Genomic DNA, 15,716 nt, shown 5'->3' on the forward strand with positions numbered 1-15,716 from the left:
GTTTTGTGTCATCAGGAAAAGCCTCTATCAACCCTTGATACAGTTTGGAAATCAACGTTAAAGGTTTGTCAGACTGCCTTAAAATAGTTTCAATCTTTGCTTGTCCAGTGCTTGCTTCACAGAGAGAATAAAGTGTTGTATCGGCAAAAGTTCACCTCTGCGCTGTCACAGACTGGTCTTCCCTGGCTGCCTGACACTGATGAGACCTCTGTTACCATCTGATCCTGCTCAGATGATGCATGACAAATACTTACCTTGGTGTACAGTTGAAGTCGGAAATGTATATACACTTAGGTTGGAGTCACTAAAACTCATTTTTTAACCACTCCACAAATTTCTTGTTAACAAACTATAGTTTTGGCAAGTCGGTTAGGACATCTACTTTGTGCTTGACACAAGTAATTTTTCCAACAATTGTTTACAGATTATTTCACTTATAATTCACTGTATCACAATTCCAGTGGGTGAGAAATGTACATACACTAAGTTGACTATGCCGTTAAACAGCTTGGAAAATTCAATAAAATGATGTCATGCTTTAGGCTAATTGACATAATTTGAGTCAACTGGAGATGTACAGTGAGGGAAAAAAGTATTTGATCCCCTGCTGATTTTGTACGTTTGCCCACAGACAAAGAAATGATCAGTCTATAATTTTAATGGTAGGTTTATTTGAACAGTGAGAGACAGAATAACAACAACAAAAATCCAGAAAAACACATGTCAAAAATGTTATAAAATGATTTGCATTTTAATGAGGGATATAAGTATTTGACCCCTCTGCAAAACATGACTTAGTACTTGGTGGCAAAACCCTTGTGGGCAATCACAGAGGTCAGACATTTCTTGTAGTTGGCCACCAGGTTTGCACACATCTCAGGAGGGATTTTGTCCCACTCCTCTTTGCAGATCTTCATTAAGTCATTAGGGTTTCGAGGCTGACGTTTGGCAACTCGAACCTTCAGCTCCCTCCACAGATTTTCTATGGGATTAAGGTCTGGAGACTGGCTAGGCCACTTCAGGACCTTAATGTGCTTCTTCTTGAGCCACTCCTTTGTTGCCTTGGCCATGTGTTTTGGGTCATTGTCATGCTGGAATACCCAAACACGACCCATTTTCAATGCCCTGGCTGAGGGAAGGAGGTTCTCACCCAAGATTTGACAGTACATGGCCCCGTCCATCGTCCCTTTGATGCGGTGAAGTTGTCCTGTCCCATTAGCAGAAAAACACCCCCAAAGCATAATGTTTCCACCTCCATGTTTGATGGTGGGGATGGTATTCTTGGGGTCATAGGCAGCATTCCTTCTTTTCCAAACACGGCGAGTTGATGCCAAAAAGCTCCATTTTGGTCTCATCTGACCATAACACTTTCACCCAGTTGTCCTCTGAATCATTCAGATGTTCATTGGCAAACTTCAGACGGGCATGTATATGTGCTTTCTTGAGAAGGGGGACCTTGCGGGCGCTGCAGGATTTCAGTCCTTCACGGCATAGTGTGTTACCAATTGTTTTCTTGGTGACTATTGTCCCAGCTGCCTTGATATCATTGACAAGATCCTCCCGTGTAGTTCTGGGCTGATTCCTCACCGTTCTCATGATTATTGCAACTCCACGAGGTGAGATCTTGCATGGAGCCCCAGGCCGAGGGAGATTGACAGTTCTTTTGTGTTTCTTCTATTTGCGAACAATCGCACCAACTGTTGTCACCTTCTCACCTAGCTGCTTGGCGATGGTCTTGTAGCCCATTCCAGCCTTGTGTAGGCCTACAATCTTGTCCCTGACATCCTTGGAGAGCTCTTTGGTCTTGGCCATGGTGGAGAGTTTGGAATCTGATTGATTGATTGCTTCTGTAGACAGGTGTCTTGTATACAGGTAACAAACTGAGATTAGGAGCACTCCCTTTAAGAGTGTGCTCCTAATCTCTGTTTGTTACCTGTATAAAGGACACCTGGGAGCCATAAATCTTTCTGATTGAGTGGGGGTCAAATACTTATTTCCCTCATTAAAATGCAAATCAATTTGTAACATTTTTGACATGCGTTTTTCTGGATTTTTTGTTGTTATTCTGTCTCACTGTTCAAATAAACCTACCATTAAAACTATAGATTGATCATTTCTTTGTCAGTGGGCAAACGTACAAAATCAGAAGGGGATCAAATACTTTTTTCCCTCACTGTACCTGTGGATGTATTTCAAGGCCTACCTTCAAACTCAGTGCCTCTTTGCTTGACATCATGGGAAAATCCAAAATAAAAATTGGACACTCTCAGAAAAAAATTGTAGACCTCCACAAGTCTGGTTCATCCTTGGGAGCAATTTCCAAATGCCTGAAGGTACCACGTTCATCTGTACAAACAACAGTACGCAAGTATAAACACCATGGGACCACGCAGCCGTCATACCGCTCAGGAAGGAGACGCATTCTGTCTCCTAGAGATGAACGTACTTTGGTGCGAAAAGTGCAAATCAATCCCAGAACAACAGCAAAGGACCTTGTGAAGATGCTGGAGGAAACAGGTACAAAAGTATCTATATCCACAGTAAAACAAGTCTTATATCGACATAACCTGAAAGGTCACTTAGCAAGGAAGAAGCTACTGCTCCAAAACCGCCATAAAAAAGCTAGACTACGGTTTGCAACTGCACATGGGCACAAAGATCTTACTTTTTGGAGAAATGTCCTCTGGTCTGATGAAAAAAAGATAAAACTGTAATGCCAATTGTTATGTTTGGAGGAAAAAGGGGGAGGCTTGCAAGCCGAAGAACACCATCCCAGCCGTGAAGAACGGGGGTGGCAGCATCATGTTGTGGGGGTGCTTTGCTGCAGGAGGGACTGCTGCACTTCACAAAATAGATGGCATCATGAGGGGGGAAATTATGTGGATATATTGAAGCAACATCTCAAGACATCAGTCAGGAAGTTAAAGCTTGGTCACAAATGGGTCTTCCAAATGGACAATGACCCCAAGCATACTTGCAAAGTTGGGGCAAAATGACTTAAGGACAGCAATGTCAAGGTATTGGAGTGGCCATCACAAATCCCAGACCTCAATCCTATAGAAAATTTGTGGGCAGAACTGAAAAAGCGTGTGCGAGCAAGGAGGCCTACAAACCTGACTCAGTTACACCAGCTTTGTTAGAAGGAATGGGCCAAAATTCACCCAACTTAGCTTGAAGCTTGAAGCTTGAGGAAGGCTACCCAAAATGTTTGACCCAAGTTAAAGAATTTAAAGGCAATGCTACCAAATAGTAATTGAGTTCATGCAAACTTCTGACCCACTGGGAATGTGATGAAATAAATAAAAGCTGAAATCATTCTCTCTACTATTATTCTGACATTTCACATTCTTAAAATAAAGTGGTGATCCTAACTGACCTAAGGCAGGGAATTTTACTAGGATTAAATGTCAGGAATTGTGAAAAACGGAGTTTAAATGTATTTGGCTAAGGTGTACGTAAACTTCCGACTTCAACTGTATATTTATACATTATATTATCCATGGATTGAATCAATGGTTCAATAATTTAAATGACTGTTATTCCCAGTTCCTAGACTGTAACCTACCCATCAACTCAAGATGGAACTTTGTATCAATTCACTGATTGTTATAATATACAGAAAATTCACCTGAGCTCTGTAGACTGGTCTTCCCTGGTTGTCTGACCCTACAGGGACACCTGTCACCATCTGATCCTGCTAAGATATGATGAGCATAGTGTTGTGTACTGACTGTGCACCATGACAGTGAAGCCCGTAGAGCTGTTTACACCGTGTCAGTGTGAAAATTATGGAATTAGCTAGGGAAACTGACAGACCAATAAAGTTACATTGCTATACTGACTAATAAAAACTCACATTGCGTTGAAAAAATGTCAGAATATTGGTCTTCAATTATTTGGCAGCTGGCTTCATAATTTGATTCAGGTATTGTGTGGCTGTGGCAAAAATAATAGCTAAAATTTGTGATCTAGCTAACAACCAGCTGTTGGCTAGCTCTAGCTAATGGTACAGTGGTACATCATCAAATTGACTTCTGTTGAAATGGGACAAAACAAAAGCTAACAAAAACATTTCAATACACACAACAGCTTTTAGATACTGCTACCGACAGATAACTAGAGGCTATCTAGAGCTCAACTGGCTGTAGTAGCTACTAGCTAGCTAACTAGCCTTTCAGAAGCTTTGCCTTCACACAGCCTGTCTGTACGCTCTGTGATTTCCTGTGTGGTCCTAAATTCCTCCTGCTGAGAACTGAAAACAGCCTACTGGACCACTCTAAGGCATCCGCATGGTCCTAAATCACACCATTGCGCCCCTGATCAATATACTTATACACTAATATATACTTATATAGTTATTGTTTACTTAAACTACCCTTACAACTTTTAGATTGAATGTACCTAAATGATGGACATCAGAGTCATAATAGGCTGAGAAATACAGTAGGCCTACTGTAGATGTTCAAAATATACAATGCTCAAAAAAATAAAGGGAACACTTAAACAACACAATGTAACTCCAAGTCAATCACACTTCTGTGAAATCAAACTGTCCACTTAGGAAGCAACACTGATTGACAATAAATTTCACATGCTGTTGTGCAAATGGAATAGACAACAGGTGGAAATTATAGGCAATTAGCAAGACACCCCCAATAAAGGAGTGGTTCGGCAGGTGGTGACCACAGACCACTTCTCAGTTCTTATGCTTCCTGGCTGATGTTTTGGTCACTTTTGAATGCTGGCGGTGCTTTCACTCTAGTGGGAGCATGAGACGGAGTCTACAACCCACAAAAGTGGCTCAGGTAGTCCAGCTCATCCAGGATGGCACATCAATGCGAGCTGTGGCAAGAAAGTTTGCTGTGTCTGTCAGCGTAGTGTCCAGAGCATGGAGGTGCTACCAGGAGACAGGCCAGTACATCAGGAGACGTGGAGGAGGCCGTAGGAGGGCAACAACCCAGCAGCAGGACCGCTACCTCCACCTTTGTGCAAGGAGGAGCAGGAGGAGCACTGCCAGAGCCCTGCAAAATGACCTCCAGCAGGCCACAAATGTGCATGTATCTGCTCAAACGGTCAGAAACAGACTCCATGAGGGTGGTATGAGGGCCCGACGTCCACAGGTGGGGGTTGTGCTTACAGTCCAACACCGTGCAGGACGTTTGGCATTTGCCAGAGAACACGAAGATTGGCAAATTCGCCACTGGCGCCCTGTGCTCTTCACAGATGAAGCAGGTTCACACTGAGCACATGTGACAGCCGTGACAGAGTCTGGAGACGCCGTGGAGAACGTTCTGCTGCCTGCAACATCCTCCAGCATGACCGGTTTGGCAGTGGGTCAGTCATGGTGTGGGGTGGCATTTCTTTGGGGGGCCGCACAGCCCTCCATGTGCTCGCAAGAGGTAGCCTGACTGCCATTAGGTACCGAGATGAGATCCTCAGACCCCTTGTGAGACCATATGCTGGTGCGATTGGCCCTGGGTTCCTCCTAATGCAAACAATGCTAGACCTCATGTGGCTGGAGTGTGTCAGCAGTTCCTGCAAGAGGAAGGCATTGATGCTATGGACTGGCCTGCCCGTTCCCCAGACCTGAATCCAATTGAGCACATCTGGGACATCATGTCTCGCTCCATCCACCAACGCCACATTGCACCACAGACTGTCCAGGAGTTGGCGGATGCTTTAGTCCAGGTCTGGGAGGAGATCCCTCAGGAGACCATCCGCCACCTCATCAGGAGCATGCCCAGGCGTTGTAGGGAGGTCATACAGGCACGTGGAGGCCACACACACTACTGAGCCTCATTTTGACTTGTTTTAAGGACATTACATCAAAGTTGGATCAGCCTGTAGTGTGGTTTTTCACTTTAATTTTGAGTGTGACTCCAAATCCAGACCTCCATGGGTTGATAAATTGGATTTCCATTGATTATTTTTGTGTGATTTTGTTGTCAGCACATTCAACTATGTAAAGAAAAAAGTATTTAATAAGATTATTTCATTCATTCAGATCTAGGATGTGTTATTTTAGTGTTCTCTTTAGTTTTTTGAGCAGTATATATGGTTCAATTCACATGTACAGTGCATAACACACCATTAAGCTAAAAACACCAGACACACATACGTCACTTATCATAGTGAGGTGTGAGAGAGAGTCTCTAAGGTATAATTAGCAGTATGATCAAAGCTGGTTCAGCTATTTCAAATATTTTGCAGACAATAGGTGTGATGAAGTGTAGGTTTGACGCAATGTTTTGGAATAAAGTATACCTCAATCACTAAACTCCTAATGGCATTGTATAACTGTGTTTCACATATGCTTTACACTTTAAATTGTTTGATGTGAACCCTGTCTATGTCTGAATGAATGAGGCCAAGACAAATGGATATGAGAAATATGTCAGGTGCAGGACAACACACCACTGCTGTACCCAGACAGTGCCATGAATCTAGGCAATAACACCAGCCTGGTGCCAATTTCTTTCGAAATGAAAGACTTCAAGTGGCTCATAAGTGTTGTCACGAACCGGTCTTTCACATCGCAAGTGAACACCTGGTTCCACCTGTCCCTCCCACACACCCATGTGGGATGGAACTCTCTCTCCATTGTGCCAGGTAATCAATCACAACCTTTATCACTGGCAACTGCTGTTAAAACATTCCACAAGTGATTATGTAGAGACATCTTGGATTGAAAAAACTCTGAGGCTGAAATGTCTGAATTACCTCCTTATGAAAAAACTGTATTTCATGGACGTCTAAATGGCTCAGAATCAGAACATGATAGAACTTGTTGTTGTCAGAGATGAGTAAAAAATATCTCTGAAAGACACCCGGTGATAGAATCGTAAAATGTAAGTTGGAACTTATTTGGTAAAGACAGAATTTCTCTGACAGCATAGGCTCAACATGCATGACGGCCCCCACACAAAGCCTGGCTTGTTAGGTCATTAGGTGGTGATTTTTATGGTCTGTTTCACCCAAAGTCTATTGAACTTTTTAAACAAGCATTTACAAAGAAAGTTCCTGCAAGGATTAAGTTTAACAGAAAAAAGATACAGTATGTCTTGATACAGAATCATTAGGTACATTTTTACATGAACTATTGTCAAATGTATCATGCCATTATGTAAATAAATGTTGTAATGATACTAGTTAATAGTTTAACCATCATAAAAATGGGCAGATGGACAGAATTGTATGTTCTTCTTACTTCACGTTGTCATGACGTTGGCCTCTTTGAGTACAGGGAGGACAGTTGACCCCCTCCCCCCTTGCACCATCCCCCAACCTACCTTCCCCCACCCAGGCCCTGTGTGAAAGGGTTGTAAAAACTCTAAGAGGAGAATCTCTTGCCACATGGCCCATAGAGAGACACAGGAAATTCTTCCAACTCACAGACTTGGGGAGCCAAGCGACCTTTGTGTTCTGGAGAAGGTATGGAAGATTGGTGAAGAATCCAGCTACGAACTGGTCCGCTTAGTACAATTTTGTGATACTGAGAAGAGACAATATAGCCATATTACCATAAAACTGTTTATATAATAGCCTCAGCGATGAGACTTGCATCCACATGGTTGTATAAAATGTATTAATAAGGATAAAGCTATTTGTAATACATTGAGATGCTATGTACTGATGTTAATGTGATAGAATTATATTTCTGTACCAAGCTTAACTCAGTCATCGGCACGCCCCCAGGGACACAGACAGGACCAGGCGTCATGTGACAAGCTGTTCTATGTCACTATAAAACCCACCCTGATTTACATTTCTCCAGACCCGGCCTCCACTCCATTGCGAGTTGGCCAATAGGTTTGACCATCCAATTCCTCTACTGAAAGTGAACTATACCATGTGGTTAACTTTTAGACTATCGATACTGACAGAATAAGAACAAGTCTTTGATATTAATTATTAGTCTGCAGCTAAGTAAATTATATCATTGAACGCGAAGACCAACGAAACATCCATTCTATGACGACATTAATGAATGTCGCTTTGAAAGACCCATTTTAACCGAGAGAGAGAGAGAGAGAGAGAGAGAGAGAGAGAGAGAGAGAGAGAGAACTCTCCAACAGACCGACGCTCCAACAAGGATCCCGACGACACACTGAGCGTAAATATATATTGATTGCAATTGTTCTCAAATGAGTGAGCGTTCATGTGCAAAGGATTAGCATGTCAATTGTTAATATTAATGAACTGTGTACCTCCTCAGCTGAACATTTTATGACCCATTGTTCTACAAGACACCAGCCATGCCTGTTTTAGCCCACTAGGGCACATTACTCTCCCAATTCTTTGTGATGATAATTACTGTTTGTATACTTTCTGTGAATTACTTAGTTTAGTAAATAAATGATTTTAAGACAATTGATGTATGGATGATTTTAGTAAAGACTGGGTTCGTGCAGATACAACAATTTACGACGTTTGGAATGAGACTGGACGCGAGGTAAAATACACCATTTAAACCAGAAGATAATCGGCCTATACTATAACAGAATATAATATATAATGTTATAATATAGGAAAGTTATATTAGGAAAATTATAGCTTTGTAATCTGAATTTTTTCCTTGGTGCCCCGATCTCCTAGTTAATTACAATTAAACGATGAATCAGTTTAATCGCGTGATAATAATTACAGGGAGTTAATTGATAAACATGTCTTCAGTTTAATGGTACCCCAAAGACACGACAACGTGTTGTTTTACAATCCAGCTTTCTCAAGGTATGTGAGCACCGAACCAACACCTCCAGGTGCCGCTCCACAGGCATGCTAGTGCTCACTGTCCAGGTGTGAGACTGAATACACCTAATGCTAGTGCTCATGTTCACTGTCCAGGTGTGTGACTGAATACACCTAAGATCAAATTATATTGGTCACATACACATGTTTAGCAGACATTGCGGGTGTAGCAGAATGCTTGTGCTTCTAGCTCTGACAGTGCAGTACTATCTAACAAGTAATATCTAACAGTTTCACAACATATACCCAAAAATACACGTAAATCTAAGTAAGGAATGGATTAAGAATATACATATATGTCAGAGCGGCATTGGACTAAGATACCGTAGAATAGTATAGAGTACAGTTTATACATATGAGATGAGTAATGCAAGATACGGAGACATTATTAAAGTGGCTAGTGTTTCATTTCCTTAAAGTGGCCAGTGATTCCTAATCTATGTCTATAGGCAGCAGCCTCTGATGTGATAGTGACGGCTGATTAGCAGTCTGATGGCCTTGAGATAGAAGCTGATTTTCAGTCTCCCAGCTTTGATGCACCTGTACTGACCTCGCCTTCTGGATGATAGCGGGGTGAACAGGCAGTGGCTCCAGTGGTTGATGTCCTTGATGATCTTTTTGGCCTCTAGGTGTCCAGGAGGGTGGGAAGTTTGCCCCCGGTAATGCACCCTCTGGAGAGCCTTGCCGTTGTGGGCGGTGCAGTTGCCGTACCAGGCGGGGATACAGCCCGACAGGATGCTCTCCATTGTGCATCTGTAAAAGATTGTGAGGGTTTTAGGTGTTAAGGCAAATCTCTTTAGCCTCCTGAGGTTGAAGAGGCACTGTTGTGCCTTCTTCACCACACTATCTGTGTGGGTGGACCATTTCAGTTTGTCAGTGATGTGTACGCCGGCACTTGAAGCTTTCCACCTTCTCCACTGTGGTCCCGTCGATGTGGATGGGGGGTGCTCCCTCTGCTGTTTCCTGAAGTCCACGATCATCTCCTTAGTTTTGTTGACGTTGAGTGAGCGGCTATTTTCCTGGCACCACACTCCCAGAACCCTCACCTCCTCTCTGTAGGCTGTCTCATCATTGTTGGTAATCAAGCCTACTACTGTTGTGTCGTCTGCATACTTGATGATTGAGTTGGAGGCGTGCTTGGCCAAGCAGTCATGGGTGAACAGGGAGTACAGGAGGGGGCTGAGCACGCACCCTTGTGGGGTCCCAGACTTCCCATCAGAAAGTCCAGGACACAGTTGCACAGGGCGGTGTTCAGACCCAGGGCTTCGAGCTTGATGATGAACTTGGAGGGTACTATGGTGTTGAATGCTGAGCTATAGTCAATGAACAGCATTCTTACATAGGTATGTCTCTTGTCCAATTGGGACAAGGCAGTGTGCAGTGTGGTGGCGATTGCATCGTCTGTGGATCTAAGCAAATTGAAGTGGGTCTGGGGTGGCAGGTAAGGTGGAGGTGATAGATCCTTGACTAGTCTCTCAAAGCACTTCATGATGACAGAGGTGAGTGCTCATTTAGTTAAATTACCTTTGCTTTCTTAGTTACAGGTACAATGGTGGCCATCTTGAAGCATGTGGGGACAACAGACTGGGATAGGGAGAGATTGAATATATCTCTTAACACACCAGCCAGCTGGTCTGCGCATGCTCTTGAGGACGCGTCTAGGGATACCACCTGGGCAGGCAGCCTTGCGAGGGTTAACACGCTTAAACGTCTTACGTCGGCCACGGAGAAGGAGAGCCCACAGTCCTTGGTAGCGGGCCGCGTCGGTGGCACTGTATTATCCTCAAAGCGAGCGAAGAAGGTGTTCAGCCTGTCCGGAAGCAAGACGTCGGTGTTTGCGATGTGGCTGGTTTTCCTTTTATAATCCATGATTGTCTGCAGACCCTGCCACATACGTCTCGTGTCTGAGCTGTTGAACTGGGACTCAACTTTGTCCCTATACCGACATTTAGCCTGCTTGATTGCTTTGCAGAGGGAATAACTCACCGTTTGTATTCTTCCATATTCCCAGTCCTCTTGTCCTGGTTAAATGTGGTGGTTCGCGATTTCAGTTTTGCACGAATGCTCCCATCTATCAACGGTTTCTGGTTGGAGTAGGTTTTAATAGTCACAGTGGGTACAACATCTCCTATGCACTTCCTGATAAACTCATTCAAAATATGACAACCTTTTTAAGAATATGATTATTGTTGAGACCATATGAGAGAACTGTTATTACCAATAGATGGATTTAATGTGTAGTCATGTTTTTGAGTTACATTTTTTTATTTGGATCCTTTAGGTCAGTGTCTATTGATATGTTGAGGACAGTAAAGGAAGGTGGAAACACTACTGGAAGAAGATCCAGGAAACTGACAAAGCATTGTGGGAATACAGAGAGCAACTTCCTGCATTCTCCACGAGACTGGAAAAATATGACTCAGCACAGGGAAAAGTCTTCACAACTCAAGCCCCGTTTATACCTGCCACTAACATGCATCCTTCATCCTGATCTTGTTCTGATCATGTCCGTTTACACTTATGAAATCTGATCAAAATCAGTTCACATTGCATGTTTAAATTGTCTACACCTGTCTAAAAATGTGGGCACAATCAGAATGAGAACAAGATCAGGACAAAGGACACATTTTAGAACCAGGTATAAATGCGGCTTTCGTCAACACTGTCCACATTGCATGACAGATTCCCCCAAAATATATATTTGTCTGTTGTCATGAGAACAAAACATATTTGCGTTGATATATCAAATGTTCAGCGGTTTTTATGTAATGCCAGTTTTAGTACTCTTTCTGTACAACATAGAACCACATTCTATAATCTGATTTATTGCATTGAACTCACATATTTGCAATGTGTGTCATTCACCACTAGATGTCCAAATTTCAGAGGCATCAGGTTCAGTTAGCAGCCAATAAAATACATCTGTCAGCAGATGGTAAAGACTCCATCCCACACATTAAAGCATGACTGATCAGGTTTGGTAACATTATGCTTGTGTAGGAATTGTTTAAGTCAACAGTCCAGGAGTGTCATGTATCATGCATCAGGTTTTGCATTCTTAAAGAACTGGTATTGTACCCTAGTGTGTACCTAAAGAATAAAATTAGTTATGGTAATTTTCCAAGCATTGAACATTTTTCCTCTAGCAATGTTGATTTGCCAATCAAGTAACTGGGCATTTGTCTAGTCCTTGGCCAATAGAAAAGAAGGACTTTGGGCTCTATTCAATCTGTATCAGTAGCTAGGTTCAGGCCCAGCCCGCTCATCAGGCAGGATTAGGCAGACGCATATGGCAGCAGATTGACGAGGGCCTCACATAATTCTGCCCCAAAACAATGAGAATTTATCTCAACCAGTGGCATATAGCTGATGCCGCCCTGTGATAAGCACTGGCCACTTTGTCAAAGGCAGGGGCGCTAAATATTTTGCTTGTCCATTTCCAGCGCGCCTCTTCAGGGTGCTTTTGGAGAGATGCATCGCTGCGGCGCTCCACCAATTTAACGTAAAAAAAAAATGATGTAACAGATAAAAGAGTATGTGGCCTTTTCTGCAGCTTACAGGCTGGAGATAAAATGTATGATAACGTAATGAGATGGACACTTTTTACGTCATGCAGGTTTCTCCAGTCAAATAGCCTAACATAAATGGCGCCCAATCAAATAAAAAATGACATGTTAACAAAAAACATATCCTAAAAACAGGACAGGTCAAAGTAAAATGGACAATATGGAATGGACAATCAGGCTACTCACAACTGCTGAACAGGAGTTTTGTCTCTGTGGGCAACATTGTCATGATCAGTGGTTTCAAGTTTGTATCCATACATTTTTGACAAACTGATCATACCGAAAAATAAAATACATTGCAAATAGGCTCAGGATAACGCTTGATAAAGTTGGGTAGCTGATATTCAGAGCTTAAATAGCCAAATTGATAAGTCACAGGAATCAGGACTAATAAAGCCAAGGCAACGGCCTGTTTTACAAATGGAGGCCTACCATATGAATGGGCATTCATATAAACTCAGCAAAAAAATAAACGTCCTCTCACTGTCGACTGCGTTTATTTTCAGGAAACTTAACATGTGTCAATATTTGTATGAACATAAGATTCAACAACTGAGACATAAACTGAACAAGTTCCACAGACATGTGACTAACAGAAATTGAATAATGTGTCCCTGAACAAAGGGGGGGATCAAAATCAAAAGTAACAGTCAGTATCTGGTGGGGCAAGCAGCTGCATTAAGTACTGCAGTGCATCTCCTCCTCATGGACTGCACCAGATTTGCCAGTACTTGCTGTGAGATGTTACCCCACTCTTCCACCAAGACACCTGCAAGTTCCCGGACATTTCTGGGGGGAATGGCCCTAGCCCTCACCCTCCGATCCAACAGGTCCCAGACGTGCTCAATGGGATTGAGATCCGGGCTCTTCGCTGGCCATTGCAGAACACTGACATTCCTGTCTTGCAGGAAATCACGCACAGAACCAGCAGTATGGCTGGTGGCATTGTCATGCTGGAGGGTCATGTCAGGATGAGCCTGCAGGAAGGGTACCACATGAGGGAGGAGGATGTCTTCCCTGTAATGCACAGCGTTGATATTGCCTGCAATGACAACAAGCTCAGTCCGATGATGCTGTGACACATCGCCCCAGACCACGTCGGACCCTCCACCTCCAAATCGATCCCGCTCCAGAGTACAGGCCTCGGTGTAACGCTCATTCCTTCGACGATAAACGCGAATCCGACCATCACCCCTGGTAAGACAAAATCGCGACTCGTCAGTGAAGAGCACTTTTTGCCAGTCCTGTCTGGTCCAGCGAGTGGGTTTGTAACGATAGGCGAAGTTGTTGCCGGTGATGTCTGGTGAGGACCTGCTTTACAACAAGCCCTCAGTCCAGCCTCTCTCAGCCTATTGCGGACAGTCGGAGCACTGATGGAGGGATTGTGCGTTCCAGGTGTGACTCGGGCAGTTGTTGTTGCCATCCTGTACCTGTCCTGCAGGTGTGATGTTCGGATGTACCGATCCTGTGCAGGTGTTGTACACGTGGTCTGCCACTGCGAGTACGATCAGCTGTCCGTTCTGTCTCCCTGTAGTGTTGTCTTAGGCATCTCACAGTACGGACATTGCAAGTTATTGCCCTGGCCACATCTGCAGTCCTCATGCCTCCTTGCAGCATGCCTAAGGCACGTTCACGCAGCTGAGCAGGGACCCTGGGCGTCTTTCTTTTGATGTTTTTCAGAGTCAGTATAAATGCCACTTTAGTGTCCTGATATTTCATAACTGTGACCTTAATTGCCTAACGTCTATAAGCTGTTAGTGTCTTAACGACCGTTCCACAGGTGCTGAAGGTGTTCAGAACAAGGTTAAGGGCAGAGAAAGCTTGTTGGACACTAAGAAAGCTTTGTTGGAGAGTGTTTAACACAAAATCTGGGGAGGGGCCAGTTGAGAATAAGACCGTATCATCTACATATAAATGGATGATTGAGCTTCCTACTGCCTGAGCAATGTTGTTGATGTAAATTGAGAAGAGCGTGGGGCCTAGGATCAAGCCTTGGGAAACTGACCAACAAGGATATAATGAAGATAAACACTGTTAGAACCTATCTGAGAGGAAAGAGCTTTGTAGCCGGTGTGATACTCCAACCCTCCAATCAAAAACTGAGCATCTATGAGGCCAAGAAAAAGGGCATCCTGACTCCTGGTATTGACCTCTCTCTTCTGGAAGCACAAGCTGCCACAGGCTTTATCATTGACCCTCTTCAGAACCAGAAACTGACTGTGGACCAGGCTCTGAAATAGAAGGTAATTGGCCCAGAACTGTACAAAAAGCTCTTATCAGCAGAGAAGGCAGTAAGTAACTGGCTACAAAGACCCCTACACTGATAAAAAGATCTCACTCTTCCAAGCCATGAAAAAATATCTGATCCTGCAGCAGCATGGCATTAATTTACTTGAAGCCCAGATTGCAACAGTTGGCATCATCAACCCATTGAAGTGTCTTCATTTGCCCCTTGAAGTTGCATACAGGGGGATACTTTGATGCAGAGCTTAATCAAAACCTGACAGATCTTAGTGATCAAAGGGATTCTTTGACCCAAGAACAAATAATATCTGTTGATGAGGCCGCAAGAGAATGGCTAATTGGAGTAAAAATACATGAAAAACTACTTTCAGCTGAACAGTCACTGGATATGTAGATCCATACACAAACGCCACAATATCTTTATTTGAAGCTATAAACAAATATCTGATCAAGGAAGGCCATAGGATGCATCTGCTAGAAGCACAAATTGTAACAGGGGGAATAATTGAGCCAGTCAACAGCCACAGGATACCTGTTCATGTTGCCAAGAAAAAACGCTACCTTGAAGAAGAAACAAATGGAATAATGTCCAATCCAAACGATGGCAAGAAATTATTATTTGACCCCAATACCAAGGAAAACACAACATACCTTCAGCTAAAAGAGAGGTGTGAAAAGGATTCTCAGACAGGACTGTTACTTCTCCCACTACATGGAGAAGGTGGAGATGAGTTTCACACAGATTAACAAACAGAGAAGGCATTCAAAGACAAAACTGTAGTCATCAATGCAGGTCAATTTGAAGGCAAACAAGTGTCACTGTGGGATGTGTTACTCTGAAAATATTTCAAAACTAAAGAGAGAGCAGATCTTGAAGCAATACAACATCATTGACAATGGATGAGATAATATAGTCACCCTTTGATGAGGAAATTAACCAGATCCTCGATGACCCTGACTCCTACCTGCTGCTTGTGGAGAGGTGTGTGTGAGAACCAGATACTGGTCTTAGCTTACTGTCCCTGAAAAAAATGATCTTCTTATAATGATTTGTGCAGAAAACCTAGTTGTAATTTAAGCTGTGGATATAATTCAAAACTATTTTCATATAATTTTGAATCTATTACATTATATATTTTACTAAAAATAATTCATTTC

Source organism: Salmo salar, chromosome ssa27, assembly GCF_905237065.1.
Source record: "Salmo salar chromosome ssa27, Ssal_v3.1, whole genome shotgun sequence".
Lineage (NCBI taxonomy): Eukaryota > Metazoa > Chordata > Actinopteri > Salmoniformes > Salmonidae > Salmo > Salmo salar.